Source organism: Takifugu flavidus, chromosome 18 (assembly GCF_003711565.1).
Source record: "Takifugu flavidus isolate HTHZ2018 chromosome 18, ASM371156v2, whole genome shotgun sequence".
In the NCBI taxonomy this organism is placed as follows: domain Eukaryota; kingdom Metazoa; phylum Chordata; class Actinopteri; order Tetraodontiformes; family Tetraodontidae; genus Takifugu; species Takifugu flavidus.
In genome coordinates, this window is record NC_079537.1 from 8,872,099 (window position 1) to 8,888,733 (window position 16,635).

The 16,635-nt window shown below is 43.1% G+C and overlaps 1 long non-coding RNA gene and 1 pseudogene across 1 annotated transcript; one reads left to right on the forward strand and one right to left on the reverse strand.

Annotated features, from left to right (window-relative positions):
- The first annotated feature begins 1,438 nt into the window (after positions 1-1,438).
- LOC130515562 (immunoglobulin lambda-1 light chain-like) lies at positions 1,439-13,642 on the forward strand (annotated as a pseudogene).
- Positions 9,088-10,131, reverse strand: LOC130515575 (uncharacterized). The gene is made up of 2 exons (XR_008947215.1): positions 9,812-10,131; positions 9,088-9,735 (listed from the first exon to the last, which is right to left on the reverse strand). It is a non-coding gene; the product is annotated as an uncharacterized LOC130515575 (long non-coding RNA).
- Positions 13,643-16,635: the final 2,993 nt, after the last annotated feature.

The window sequence follows — 16,635 nt, forward strand, 5'->3', positions numbered from 1 at the left end:
GACAAATTCCCTCCTGGTACACCTCAGACTACAGGATTATCTTCTAGGATGATCTAGAGACAAGATATTTGGTCGTTCTTCCCTGATAAGGAAGGGAATCCGGGACAAAAACAGCCTGATTATCAATAATATGTGTGAACTACTCATGATCATGTCAATATGTAAACAGAGCAAAGGGTGCAATGAAGACTAGGTGCCTTGCTAATGGGAACCCCAACCCGTGACCCATCAGAGGATCTGAACCAATGCCCCGCTGGTTGAAAAACCAATTCCTTCCTTGGAGGGACTAGCTTCCCAGGTCATGGGCTGCTTCAAGTGTGTCCAACATGGTGTCCACCTGCTGAGACCGTGTCCTCCAGAGGTCCAGGACACTGATGTGATCATCTCCTGTGGGAGCACAGGTGCCACCTTCTTTGCTGCAGCTGCTTATGGAAGCAGTGAGAGAGCTGAAGGCTGAGGCCTGAACTGCCTTCTGTTCTCCACTATGGAGGTGGTTGAGTCGAGAATTTAGCTGAGCCAAAGTCCATCATCAACAACCCCCTTCACCCCACGTGCAGGTGGAGCCGTTTGTTGATAAAATATAGCACATCTGAGAGGAAAATAGACATCACAATACAAGCAGATTGTGAATTCTGAGAATCGTTGCAGAGTCTGATGAGTGTGACGAGTCTGACGCTTAATAATACAGCAGGAATTACATATGGTGGGCCTGGTCACCTGTCACTGTCTTGTCTTAGTGCAGCGTATTTATAGATGATCTCTAGTATCTGTGGGTAGAAATCATGTGCGTAGTTCAACAAAGGGTCGAGTCTGCAGGTTTGATGAAACCAATCAAGACACAGTTTGACCAATCAGCTGTCTGAAGACTCGATCAGGTGATTAAATGAGTCAAGGCTGCTCTGCTGTTGATGTTACAACACAAACCTGCAGCCACACAAGCCTTGTGGAAGAGTTTGAACGTTCCTGCTCTGAGACATTCACCAACATCAGGAAAAAATATTAAAGCTGCTCTTTAATGTTTGGAGCTAAAAACACATCAGTCTCAACTCAGTGACTTTTTTAATTTTCAATGAAGTCAATGATATTTAGACTGCTTGTTGTGAAGGATCTGATCTTTATTCAAACTACTGTATATTTGCTATAGTTCATCATTGAGAACTGAAGTCACGGTGAATGAAAAATCAATAAATGCACAAATCTATCTGGTAAAAATACATTTAGATGTCATCGTGGGGACTTGACACATTCTTGGACTGTAACAAAGCAGGTGAAGGAAGAATATTAAAGCTGAGCTTTATTTAGAGAACCACAGAGACTCTGAGTGGAAGTCAAAAAATGTAAAATGCAAATAATTGGGAGAGAAAAGACACAGTGGCAGGAAACACTGATGGTGAAGCAGCAGATTGAAGAGAAGCTCCTCCTCCTGTCAGTCCCTCTCAGTTCCAGTGGGCTATTAAATTGCTCCTCCAGCACCTCCTCTCCTCATCCTCCAAAGCCTGAATCTGTCAGCAGTAAAGTCACTTTCCAGGTTGATAGTCAGCACACAGTGGCAACATGCTGGAGAGCCTCTGCACTCTCATCACTGCTCTAACATGTGAGGAGGCTGACTTACTGCAGCTCTGAGCTCATGCTGGATTCATCAGTCTGTGTCTTTCTCTTGACTTCATGTCCTCTTGTTGTTTCCAGGTGTGAGTGCTGTGACGGTGCTGACACAGAAGCCCACTGTTGTGTCTCTGAGCAGAGGAGAGTCAGTCACCATGGACTGTAACCTGGGAACTGTTACTAACAGTGCTGCTCGCTGGTATAAACAGGTTCCAGGAGGAGTTCCTCAGTTTGTACTGAGCTGGCATAGCAGCTGGAGTTCTGTCATATATGGTTCTGGTTTCTCTTCTCCAAGATTCACTTCTACTCATCAGTCAACAACAGATTATCGTTTGATGATCAATAATCTGGAGGAGGGAGACTCAGCAGTCTATTACTGTCAAACATGGGACGGCTCTGCTAAAGAGTACGTATCACAGTGATTCAGACTGTGACAAAAACCTCCTCACTCAATCAATACTTCTGCTTTTTAGTGTCTGATACATCAGCTCATGTTCAGTCTCACTAAATTACAAATCAACTCATGTTCACACTCAGTTTCTCAGAGAAACTTTCAGATTGTTGGAAACTTTCTGCTGTTTCATCACTGAAAATAACAAGAACCAAAAGCAACTCCCTCACTCATCCTTCATCCTCCATCATCACCATTAAAATACATCTTTAAGTCATCAAAACGACTTTATGGGGAATATGATGAAGAGTATGTTGATTAAAGTTCTAACAGAGAATCTGTTGTGATGATGATAATGATGATGATGATAATGATGATGATGATGGTAATGATTGTTATGATGATGCTAAAGATGATGATGGTGATAAGGATGATAACAATGATGATTGTGACTATGATGATGAAGATGATGGTGGTGCCGATCAGGATGATGATGATGTTAATGATGACGACGATAATGATAATGAATTGTGATGATGGTGGTGGTGCCGATGATGATAATGATGTTGATGATGATGATGAAGAGGATGATGTGGGACCCAGAATGCCTGGCATGTATAGGGACATGGACCATTCTAATATTTAATTTATTTAATTTTTGTTATTTTGCATGTAATCCTGTTCAGTAGTTAAAAGAAACATTTATGTACGAGAGCATATGTAATGTTTTAGTGTGTTGCTGGTGGTTAAAATGAGTGAGGCTCACGCAGGCATTTTTGGGGCAGCTTAGGTGCTTCAGAGGAAAAAAGAGAGCGCGCAGATTCTAAAAGAGACCGGGGTGAAGCATGAGACAGGACGGTAGGCTCCACGTTGTGTTCCTGTGTTGACCGCTGGATTAAAGTTATAAAAAGAACCCACCCATGCACGCCTGGACAGTCAGTTATTGTATCCAAGTGTGCAACAAATATTGGAGGCACTGCTGGGATTAATTGACGTCGAGTCACGTTTGACGAGAACGCGCACAGAGAGCTTGGAGTGATGACGACGGGAGCGCGCAGCTTCGGTGGCGCAGCCGCCTCGGACATGCAGGATCTTGAGGAGCTGGCAGACACAGTGTCACGGAGACTATGGCTGCTGCAACTGGATCAGCTGAAAGAGGTGTGTGTCTTGGCCAAGATCTCATGCGGAAATGCCACAACAAGACGGGCGTTAATCAGTCGGATCACAGAGTCTTTGGACAGTACTATTAGTACAGAAGAGGAGGATGTTGCTTTGTATTTTCTCAAGAACATATTAAAATCAGTGGAACAGATTAAAGAAATTGATGAAGACACAGAGACAGATGAAAATGCAGAGAACACAGAACAAGATATCCAGCAAACGGCAACAGAAATGAGCCTAGCAGAGAAGTATTCACAGCTACAGAAGAACAGTCAAGCTCTGCAGGATGAAGTGAGGAGGTTGAGTGAGAGAGTGAACAGTGCATCACTCAACCTACCATCAGCTCCACAAGTTGTGCCACCTGCAGCTGTGAACAGACTCCCAGAAGTGACAATAAGGAAAGATTTCAAGATTTGTGGTCAGATAGGGGAAAGGGGGCAGAAAGACCGGCTCTCGTACACAAACCTTATGCATCAGATTGACAGAGGCCTTAGTAGGGGACACAGCGAGGATGAAGTTGTGGAAGCTGTGGTCAAGTCAATCAGCCCAGGTTTGACTATTCGAGATATGCTTGAAATAAAAAGTGACCTCACCCTTACCCAGTTAAAGACCATACTAAAGGGACACTTCAAAGAGGACAGTTCAATAGACTTGTATCACAGACTAGTCAACATGACACAGGACAGTCGTGAGTCACCCCAAAACTTCCTGTTTAGAGCCATTGAGTTAAAAGAGAGACTTTTGCTTGCTTCAAGAGAGGTCGGGTCAGATGAACAGTATAGCCCTGAGCTTACTCAGAAGAAATTCTTATGGTCAGTTAGTACTGGACTATTAAGTGATGATTAAGTTCCATCTTAAACCCTTTCTTGATGACCTGACAGTGACGGATGAGGTACTCATTGACAGGGACCTGCCCACCAAACTAAAACAAGTGTTTAGAGAGGATGTGGAGTGTGTAAAGAGCAAGGATTAGGTGACCAGTGTGGACACTGTTTCAAGTGTGGACAGTCAGGGCATTTTTCTAGAGGCTGCAGAGGACAAAGATTGGTAGAGAGATCTGACAGCATGAGGGTGACAATGTAGACTGCCGGGCCCCAGACACCATCAACATCGAGCCAACCAGGAACAGATGACCGGGTGCACGGACTTCTATGTGACCACATCAGGCAGCTGGAGGCGGAGCTTGAGAGGGGTCGGGAGGCCCGACAGGCTGTGAGTGCCACTTATGCCAGCCATCTCTCCCTACATCGTCAAGCTAAGCTTAAGGCTCTCATTGGAAAAAAATGCATTGTGAATTGTTTCTTTGATGGAGTAGCAACAACCGCCCTGTGGGACACGGGTTCACAAGTAACCATCATCAATGAGAGTTGGAGGAGATCCTGCCTTTCACACACCACACTTCGCAGCATGGAGGAGCTTCTTGAAGAGAATGAGACGCTTGTTGGTAGAGCTGCAAACCAGACACCCATACCTTTTGCAGGCTGGGTTGAACTGACATTTGAGCTAGGGTCAAACAGAGGTCCACAGCCAGAGCTACATGTGCCAGTCCTGTCTTAAAAATAAATAAAAATATAAATAAAGTGAAGGTGAACTCTGACCTAGTTCAAAGGTCAGTATTGTGCGCATGAAAGAACCTTTGCGCTTGTGGAGAATAAAGTAGCGGGCAGTGGAGTACAATTTTCTACCCCAAAAACATGGCAAAAAGAAGACAGTAAATTTATCAGTTTCAAAGTGAATGGGAGGAAGAGTAATTTTTTACTACTGTGAAAGGAAGGTGTGTATGTTGCATTTGTGGGGCGACTGTGATGACGGCGAAGCAGCACAATGTGGAGCGACGCTTCACTACGCGTCATGAAAGCTACAATGCTAATGCTAACTACCCACCGGGAAGCATTCTACAGTCAGAGAAGGCCCATGAGCTCAAAAGCGTGTTTATAAAATGTAACAGATTTTGAGCAGAATTGCAGTAGATTTGTTCAGTTAAGATTTATTCAATATGAAAGTTATTTTTTTTTAAATGTTGCATAACTTTTTAAAAAATGGTTCAACATAGTTTATGAATTGTTAAAATGGTTTAGTTTCTTATGGTTGAAAGGGTCTGGTGAAAACTCGACAGTTTTTCTGATCAAATGTTGATCTTTTCTGTTACCCATTCTAAGTTATTGACACACACACACACACACAATTTGTTATTTTAGAGGAGTGTGTCAAGCGGTAGCCCTTCACACGACTCGGTACCCATGGCGTAGCTCTTGGTTTCAAAAAGGTTGGTGTTGGATCGCAGTACCTCTCGTGTGTCACTGCCAATCCGCGTGTTCTTTAAATGAAGACTTCCAGTAAACAAATGTCAATTTCAAAATGTATTTAGCAAACAGATGTATTTAGCAAACAGATGTATTTAGCAAACAGATGTATTTAGCAAACAGAATCAATTCAAGATACAAATATTACAGAGCTCTGGGCCAGTTCATAACCCTAGCAACAACAAAGTCAATTGTCAGGGCATGAAGTCTGACGACCTAACTATCCCTTGGCCCAGTCTTTTATAGAACAATATATGTAAATTATTGATGCTAATTCACTCCAATCCAGTCCTTCTTCTTGGATGACCTCATCTTCTTCTTCCCGCCTCATTTGGTGTTGGTGCAGTCCTTCTTCTCCATTATCTTCCCAGATAGCCAGGTCAGAGGTCATTCCTGCCGAGGAACTTATCAACACCAGTAAACTATTCTGTCACGTTTTACGATGGGGGTCTACCACTTTCCTTCTGACTGTCTCCTCCTGGCTCCAACTGTCTAAACAACATTCATGTCAAGGAAGGGTCAACTGACTGCTTATCTTTATTCCACTGATTAAACATTCTACTATTCCTAACTTCTAAAGTGCTTATAACAGAAAACAGAAACATATGGTACAACACATGCTAATAAAATAAAGACAATTCTCTTCAAAACATATGTAGCTACATCGATGGGTGTAGCTGTTTATATATTCATTTTGTGCTGTTTGCGGTCATCTCAATTTTGTTGCAATGACTTTGTCCTCCTCATGTACAGCCCCCCCCCAATAATTTAGTTATATTCTATATTATACACATTGCATGTGTGTGGTGGTACTATCATTTTACGCTGCTGTAAACAGCACAATTATCCATTGTAAGATTATTAAAGGTTTATTTGACCTTATTTTATATTATGTCCTATAATCTAACACCTCTTTGATAAATCATGAGGAGTAAGCCTGCTATTTAATGAGCTAAACTGTCCTGAACTCACTTAGACTGATGATGAACTGCCTGTGGGCTGAGTTAGGACAGGAAATGTGATCCACATGAACGAACAGGTGTTTGAATCGCCAACCCTCCACACACCTTTACACAGTTCCACTGTGAGGCTGCTTCACTTGTCTGTTCACATGTGTCTGTTGAGGTTCACTCCAGTTTCAGCTTTGTCTTTGTCTCGTCCTGTCCTCCCTGTCTCTGACTGTCCCAATCTTAATGTTCCTCACGTGTCTCACCTGTGTCTAATTATGTCGTCCAGTATTTAAATCTGCTCCTCCTTCCCTCCTGGGCTGGACTGGTGTTCCTGGAAGCATCAAGTGTCCTCCTCCTCCTCCTCCTCCTCCTCCTGTCTTGTCTTGTTTCAAAGAGAACAGTTTAGACTTTGGAAGAGCGGAGTGTTGGAGGACCAGAGCAGGATGTAGAGTGTTGAGAAGGAAACTCCTCATACACGTGAAGATTTCTTGGTCATAACTATTGAACACAGTTAATATTTTCGATTTTTAGGCTGCAACTGATTTTGGAGCCAAATATGGGGACAAATTCACTCCTGGTACACGTCAGACTACAGGATTATCTTCTAGGATGATCTAGAGACAAGATATTTGGTCGTCCTTCCCTGATAAGGATGGGAATCGGGACAAAAACAGCTTGATTATCAATAATATGTTTGAACTACTCATGATAATGTCAATATGTAAACAGAGCAAAGGGTGCAATGAAGACTAGGTGTCTTGCTAATGGGAACACCAACCCGTGACCCATCAGAGGATCTGAACCAATGCCCCGCTGGTTGCAAAACCAATTCCTTTCCTTGGAGGGACAAGCTTCCCAGGTCATGGTGCTGCTTCAAGTGTGTCCAACATGGTGTCCACCTGCTGAGACCGTGTCCTCCAGAGGTCCAGGACACTGATGTGATCATCTCCTGTGGGAGCACAGGTGCCACCTTCTTTGCTGCAGCTGCTTATGGAAGCAGTGAGAGAGCTGAAGGCTGAGGCCTGAACTGCCTTCTGTTCTCCACTACGGAGGTGGTTGAGGAGAGAATTTAGCTGAGCCAAAGTCCATCATCACCAACCCCCTTCAGCCCACGTGCAGGTGGAGCCGTTTGTTGATAAAATATAGCACATCTGAGAGGAAAATAGACATCACAACACAAGCAGATTGTGAATTCTGAGAATCGTTGCAGAGTCTGATGAGTGTGACGAGTCTGACGCTTTAATACCAGCAGGAATTACATATGGTGGGCCTGGTCACCAGTCACTGTCTTGTCTTAGTGCAGCGTATTTATAGATGATCTCTAGTATCTGTGGGTAGAAATCATGTGCGTAGTTCAACAAAGGGTCGAGTCTGCAGGTTTGATGAAACCAATCAAGACACAGTTTGACCAATCAGCTGTCTGAAGACTCAGATCAGGTGATTAAATGAGTCAAGGCTGCTCTGCTGTTGATGTTACAACACAAACCTGCAGCCACACAAACCTTTGTGAACGTTCCTGCCCTGAGACATTCACCAACATCAGGAAAAAATATTAAAGCTGCTCTTTAAATGTTTGGAGCTAAAAACACATCAGTCTCAACTCAGTGACTATTTAATTTTCGATGAAGTCAATGATATTTAGACTGCTTGTTGTGAAGGATCTGATCTTTATTCAAACTACTGTATATTTGCTATAGTTCATCATTGAGAACTGAAGTCACGGTGAATGAAAAATCAATAAATGCACAAATCTATCTGTTAAAAATACATTTAGATGTCATCGTGGGGACTTGACATATTCTTGGACTGTAACAAAGCAGGTGAAGGAAGAATATTAAAGCTGAGCTTTATTTAGAGAACCACAGAGACTCTGTGTGGAAGTCGAAAAATTTAAAATGCAAATAATTGGGAGAGAAAAGACACAGTGGCAGGAAACACTGATGGTGAAGCAGCAGATCGAAGAGAAGCTCCTCCTCCTGTCAGTCCCTCTCAGCTCCAGTGGGCTATTAAATTGCTCCTCCAGCACCTCCTCTCCTCATCCTCCAAAGCCTGAATCTGTCAGCAGTAAAGTCACTTTCCAGGTTGATAGTCAGCACACAGTGGCAACATGCTGGAGAGCCTCTCTGCACTCTCATCACTGCTCTAACATGTGAGGAGGCTGACTTACTGCAGCTCTGAGCTCATGCTGGATTCATCAGTCTGTGTCTTTCTCTTGACTTCATGTCCTCTTGTTGTTTCCAGGTGTGAGTGCTGTGACGGTGCTGACACAGAAGCCCACTGTTGTGTCTCTGAGCAGAGGAGAGTCAGTCACCATGGACTGTAACCTGGGAACTGTTACTAACAGGGCTGCTCTCTGGTATAAACAGGTTCCAGGAGGAGTTCCTCAGTTTGTACTGTACTGGTATCACGGCTCGAGTTATGTCAAATATGGTTCTGGTTTCTCATCTCCAAGATTCACTTCTACTCATCAGTCAACATCAGATTATCGTTTGATGATCAATAATCTGGAGGAGGGAGACTCAGCAGTCTATTACTGTGGAACATGGGACACCTCTGCTAGCGAGTGGGTATCACAGTGATTCAGACTGTGACAAAAACCTCCTCACTCAATACTTCTGCTTTTTAGTGTCTGATACATCAGCTCATGTTCAGTCTCACTAAATTAGAAAATCAACTCATATTCAAACATATTGAAGTCTGTTTAAGTAGGTAAGATCAACAATGTAAATGGAGCCTTCAAGGAAGGACACTCATCCTGTAGAGATCTTCATGTGCCACAGGTGAACCCAGATCATAATCCATCAAGTTGAGGTAAAAACACAAATGAATTCCTACAAATTATCAGTCATATTGAGCCGCAGTGGGAAAACCTGAAGGACAACATATCAATATCAGTAACCTTCCTACAGACCTTGTGAAGACAGTGTTCATCCCACTCCCAAAGAAACCAGGAACAAGAGAATGTGGGCTGTTCAGAACAGTCAGACATGAGAGCCACCTCACAAAGTTACTAAGAATCATCATGCTCACACTAAGAAATAAAATTAAACCAGAGATGTAGATTCATAGAGGTCAAAGCTCCATCAGATGGAAAATACACTTTCAGAAGTATTACTTGTTTCATCAATTCTGACCAAAGCGTTCAACACAGTCAATCACGAAGCAATAATCCAGATGCTGAAGCACAGAAAAATTGATGGAAAGGATTCACAAATGAGAAAAAATCCTCTTTTGGCAGCAAAGTGCAGCAGTGACCAGGAACACTCTCAAATGGAAAAGGATCCTTTAAGGCACGTCTCCTTTAAATAAAGGAGGGAAGTGTGGTGACCTTCAAAGAGGAACAAAAATCAGCAGGATTACTAATCTTGAATATAAACAACCTGGGTTTCAGAGTCCACATTTACCACTAAGCTGTTGAAAGGATCAGACGCTGGTGAACAGGAGCTAAAGGCTTAAACAGCCAGTTGATGAGTACTTGGCTGCAGGTGAAACTGTCGCCAGCAACTGCTGCGGAAAAGTGGCTAAACCACGCCCCCTAGAGAGGGATTAGAGCTGGTGTCATGGCAACACACAGAACGGGCAACAGTCACAATTCAGAGGGCAACAGATCAGTTTAGATGGAGAGAAATGGTGTCCTGAGCTGAAAGGCACTTGATTAATGTGGTGATAAACCACTCGGGGGGGCTGCTCCGTTTTAGTTTTCTGGGTCTTGGAATGAACAGATTTTAACACTTGATGAAATTAACCATTTAATAAATGGAACAATAAGGAATAAGCCTTCTATTTAATGAACTAAACTGTCCTGAACTCACTTAGACTGATGATGAACTGCCTGTGGGCTCAGTTAGGACAGGAAATGTGATCCATATGAATGAACAGGTGTTTGAATCGCCAACCCTCCACACACCTTTACACAGTTCCACTGTGAGGCTGCTTCACTGGTCTGTTCACATGTGTCTGTTGAGGTTCACTCCAGTTTCAGCTTTGTCTTTGTCTCATCCTGTCCTCCCTGTCTCTGACTGTCCCAATCTTAATGTTCCGCATGTGTCTCACCTGTGTCTAATTGTGTCCTCCAGTATTTAAATCAGCTCCTCCTTCCCTCCTGGGCTGGACTGGTGTTCCTGGAAGCATCAAGTGTCCCCCTCCTCCTCCTCCTCCTCCTCCTCCTCCTCCTCCTCCTCCTCCTCCTCCTGTCTTGTCGTGTTTTAAAGAGAACAGATCAAACTGGTGTTGGGTTTTTTTTGACCTGGTTCACAGTCTGCTGGTTGCAGAATTTCCCACCTGTTTGGGATCAGCTTTATCTTTGTCTGCTGATCGTTCTGCATCAGGTTCCTGTTGACCAAGTTCATGTCATCATCCTCATGGGCAGTCGGCATCTGTGGGAAACAGGCGGGAAGAAACAGTCCCAACAGTCTGTGGCAGTGACACACAAGCAGGAACAGACGTCCACTGGAGCCGTCCACTCTGTCAGAGCTGCTGTGCTCCTCTTTCAGAGGATTCCAGTTCAAACCAGAGCACAACTGGCCAGCAACCACACTCAGGGTTTTATGAAATATAAAATAGTTACAGTTCAAGTACACAGAAAAATAGAAAACTACAGAAAGTCTTTGTAAAATATGAATATTTAAAAATGCAAATAATTGGCTGGAACCACTGATGGTGAAGCAGCAGATTGAAGAGAAGCTCCTCCTCCTGTCAGTCCCTCTCAGCTCCAGTGGGCTATTAAATTGCTCCTCCAGCACCTCCTCTCCTCATCCTCCAAAGCCTGAATCTGTCAGCAGTAAAGTCACTTTCCAGGTTGATCGTCAGCACACAGTGGCAACATGCTGGAGAGCCTCTGCACTCTCATCACTGCTCTAACATGTGAGGAGGCTGACTTACTGCAGCTCTGAGCTCATGCTGGATTCATCAGTCTGTGTCTTTCTCTTGACTTCATGTCCTCTTGTTGTTTCCAGGTGTGAGTGCTGTGACGGTGCTGACACAGAAGCCCACTGTTGTGTCTCTGAGCAGAGGAGAGTCAGTCACCATGGACTGTAACCTGGGAACTGTTACTGGTTACAGTGCTCGCTGGTATAAACAGGTTCCAGGAGGAGTTCCTCAGTTCGTACTAAAGTGGTATCACGGCTAGAGTTCTGTCACATATGGTTCTGGTTTCTCATCTCCAAGATTCACTTCTACTCATCAGTCAACATCAGATTATCGTTTGATGATCAATAATCTGGAGGAGGGAGACTCAGCAGTCTATTACTGTCAAACATGGGACGACTCTGCTAAAGAGTACGTATCACAGTGATTCAGACTGTGACAAAAACCTCCTCACTCAATACTTCTGCTTTTTAGTGTCTGATACATCAGCTCATGTTCAGTCTCACTAAATTACAAATCAACTCATGTTCACACTCAGTTTCTCAGAGAAACTTTCAGATTGTTGGAAACTTTCTGCTGTTTCATCACTGAAAATAACAAGAACCAAAACCAACTCCCTCACTCATCCTTCATCCTCCATCATCACCATTAAAATACACCTTTAAGTCATCAAAACGACTTTATGGGGAATATGATGAAGAGTTTGTTGATTAAAGTTCTAACAGAGAATCTGTTGTGATGATGATGATGATGATGATGATGATGATGATGGTGGTGATGATGATGATGATGGTTATGATGATGATGATGGTGGTGATGATGGTGATGATGATGATGATGATCATCATGTTGGTGATGATGATGATGCTGATGATGGTGATGATGATGATCATGATGATGATGATGATGGTGATGATGATGATCATGATGATAGTGTTGATAATAAGGATGATGATGGTGATGATGATGATGTTGGTGATGATGATGATGGTGTTGATAATAATGATGATGATGGTGATGATGATGATGATGGTGATGGTGATGATGATGATGATGATGATGATGATGATGATGATGATGATGATGATGATGGTGTCACCAGTGAAGGCTGTTCTCTTGTCTCAGTGTCTCCACTCATCAGTGACTCTCAGCAGGTTTTTGTACAGCTGTGTGTACAAACTGAATCACTGTGGTATTCGGACCAGGAACCAAGCTGATTGTCACCAGTAAGTACTTTTACACTCAGCAGAAACAACAAAGATTTGATGCTTTTGATACAAACTAGAAGCTTTTTCATAGAAATGTGGAGTGTGGAAATGATTTGAAATATTCTTCTGTTAGTCTTTGACCTGCTTTGATACTTTATCTGTCAGCTAAAGGAAACATCTCCAAAGATTACATCATTTCAATCAGTTTTCACCAAATATTGTTGAGTTTTCTTCATTTTCACCTGTTTTTAATAACTGCAGAACAGATTTTCTACCCAAACGTATTTTAAATTGACTTTGTTTTCTTGGCTCGTGTTTGATGGAAGTGAGTGAAAAAGGTTTTAGAAAATTCATCCAAATTTATTCAGCTGAAATTCTCATTATAAATATGTAACTTTATATTTTTGTATCATTTGTTGGTCATAATTTTACTTTGGTCAAATATTTAATTGATGCTGTTTATGTTCAAAATGACTCTGAAATGGTGTAAAATATCTGGTTTAGTGAGATTTTCCTCATATTGTTGCTGAAGATTGAAGGTTTTATTTGCTCAGTGTGTTTGTGATGTTTTCAACCAAACTCCTAAATTCATTAGTTCCTGTTGAACTTTGTGTGAGTGTGTGAATTTCTTCTTCATGTATTTTCAGGCTCCAGCCTCCCTCCTCCTGTCCTGACAGTCTTCCCTCCGTCCAGAGCTGAGCTCCAGTCCAACAAAGTCACTCTGGTCTGTCTGTCCAGACTCTCTGCACCTTTAGCAGAGGTGAGCTGGTTGCTTGGTGACACTTCAGTGAGCAGCGGGATCTCCACCAGCACTCCTGTCCAACAAGCAGACCAGACTTTCCAAATCAGCAGCCATCTGTCCATCCTGACGTCAGACTGGGACGCGCAGAAGGTTTACACCTGTAAAGTGTCTGTGGGCTCCCAGACTGCAGAAAAAGCATCAAGAAGTCCGAGTGTGAAGAATAGTGGAGGAGCAGCAGCACCATTTCACATCTGCTTCTTTAGTCTTTGTGCTGCATCAGCAGCTTCACATGTCAGAGGAGACCAGTCTGCATGCTTGGAATCAATGTTGTCACGCTGAGCTGCTGCTCTTGGAGCAGCTTTGCAGCTGCTCTGTTTTTACAATCTTTCAATAAAAACTCATCAAGTTGAAGAAAAAGAGCTCTTTCTGTTTATTTGGACTCTTCCAAATGTTGTTTTCAACAATAATCAATCAAAGTTCAGTGATTTTAGTGTTTGGTGACAACAGAAAAATCAGATCTATAATAAAGTGAAACTGAGTTTTCATGCTTCATCTGTGAAGTCTCTCACGACCCGTACTTCCTCAGCCTCAGTACTTTCCCAGGATGCACCTGCAGGCCTCCTCACTCATTTATAGCTGCATCTAAATGGAGCTCAAATGTCACATGTCGAAAAACAGAGGGAACCGTTTTATCTTTTAAAAAATATTATATTTGAAGAAGAATGATTTTATTGTTTAATATGTGGAGGATATTTTTGTGTTTAAATGTCACAACAGGATCATCAAGGGTGAAAGACTCGATGTTCCAGATAATTCATGATGTGATCCACGATGATGATACGATCAACACACATCGATCCAGCGATCAACAATCTGGGTTGGATTGATTTTATTCTCTGCAGTTACACTGAGCAACAGTGCATAAATGTATCGATGGCTGCTGATGCCTAAACGGAGCGTTGTCATGACGATAATGTGCTTGAATGCAGGTGAACAGTGAGGTGACATCATAGAACAACCACGTTTCTCCCATCGTTGAAGACATGAAATTATCTTCTTTTTGTAGGCGTGAGTGGGGTCCTGCTTTAGTGTCTCAGAGGTGGCCGAGTCACTGAAGACTCAATATTTTGTTGGTGTAATCAACCATGTTTAGATCACGGTTCCCCGACGGAACAAGCAAGACTGAGATGTTCTGACCACTTTGGGCTGTTGTTGCCTTCCTCTCCTGATCTGTCAGCTTAGGTGGTGGTGGGGCTTTATCACTGGCAATGCAGCTGCCACCTTCAGTCTGAGTTGTTCTGCTTCTCTTTCTGGTAGTTTGTTGTGTCGCTGGGCTGATTCAGTAGCTGTGATGAGGTCTATCACTGGGACTTGTGGTGGTGTGATGGCAAAATTCAGTCCCGTGGTCAGAACTTCCTTTTCTGGCTGGGTAAGGGACCTGTATGATAGGTTTCTGGTCTGGTGTGGGTGTGTTGTAATTCTTGTTTCTCTGTGTCACTTGTTCTGTTCCGTTGTTGCTCTGCCATGACTGTATCCTTTTGAATGTCTGTGTCCTTTTAGGGTGGATTAAAGGCATAAACTGTTGGAAATTATGCTGTGTTGTCCACAGCTTAGATTGAAGCAGGTGTGGTTTCTAAAATCGGAAAGTTTCTTTTCAAATTCCCAGACCAGTTGCAGGACTTTTCGTCTCAAAAAGCATAGAAACATTTCAGTAAACCAGAAGAGTAAATCTAACTGTGGGATTCCACCAGGTAATTTAGAACTGAAGAAGGTTCTTGGATGAGAGCTAAAACATCTCCAAAAACAAAAGGAAGTCCAAGTGAATTTGTCTGAAACTAAGATTTCTCTTCTCACCCACACCATGAGAGAACAGCTTGAATCCTGCTTCTAACCTTCTAACCTGGCTACCTTTCCACGTGCCCTGGCTAATGTCCCCCTCTCAGTGAATTCAGAACTCAGCACCAGTGTGCCTCAAGGCTGTGTGCTGAGCCCATTCCTCTCCTCTCTTTCTCTTCACCCACAGCTGCAGACCTGTACATGGATCCAGCTCCATCATCAAGTTTTGGACGACGCCACGGTGATTGGTCTCATCAGCAACAACGAAGAGACGGCCTATGGAGAAGAGGAGCAGCACCTGACCACATGGTGCACCGACAATAACCTGCTCCTCAACACCAGCAAGACCAAGGAGCTGATAGTGGACTTCTGGAAGGTGAGAGGAGGCACACATGATCCCATCCACATCAATGGGATGGCCGTCGAGCGTGTCTCCAGCTTCAAGTTCCTGGGGACCCACATCTCGGAGGACCTGTCCTGGACTACAAATACCTCCAGCCTGATCAAGAAAGCTCACCAGCTTCTCGTCTTCATGAAGACACTGAGGAAGAACCACCTGTCTTCAGCTTTCCTGGTGAACTTTTATCGCTGTGTGACAGTCTGATATGGAAGCTGCACTATCGCTGAGCATGAGGCTCTGCAGTGGGTGGTGACAGCTGCCCATCACATCACAGGGACCCCACTTCCAGCCATTGAGGGTGTCCAGAAGAAGCGCTGCCTGCATTGAGCACGCAGCATCCTTAAGGACTCCTCCCACCCCTCCCATAGACTGTTTTCCCTCCTGCCCTCAGGTAGGTGCTTCAGAACCCTCAGGACAAGAACCAGCAGACTGAGGAACAGCTTCTTCTCCAGAGCCGTGTCCTTGCTGAACTCCAGCTGACCCCCACTTCACATCTCACGACACTACATTTATACAATAACTCACTTAGTAGCAGCAGCTTAGTATCCAACAGAGCTAATGCTGAAACTTATTGAAGCACATTTATGCACTTTAGTTAAACTAAACATCTGTACATTGCTAATTTATCATTTGCACATTTCTTCTAGCTTCATGTCAAGAGTTACTGCACTTATAGTCAAATGCAGTTAATGTATGAACCCATCTGTAAAATATGTTCTTATGACAATCTGTAAATCCTTGTAAACTACTGAAACACTAAAAACTGCACATAATGTATTTATTACTTATTATATCTGCTCTTTTTGCACTTCTGGTTAATTGCTAAACTGCATTTTGATGCTCTGTAACTGTTCATGTGCAATAACAATAAAGTTGAATCTAATCTAATTTATTCTAATTACTGCTGCCAAATTATTTCCAAATAGTTTTTTTTTAAACTTTCATTGAGTCAGGTTAAAATCAAACAACCCTTTTTCAATAGAGAGATTTCCCAAGAGGACATTAAAAGCACAACTCAACACTTCATTCCAAATTCATCCAACATCATCTCCCACTTTATTCCTGAGCAGGGTCACGTGGGGGTCAGACACACAAAAACATTAAAATCACTCAGAACAACGTGGACAATGTCCAGGAGGTCAGCCAGGAACTTGGAACTGTTGCTGAAAGATTGGG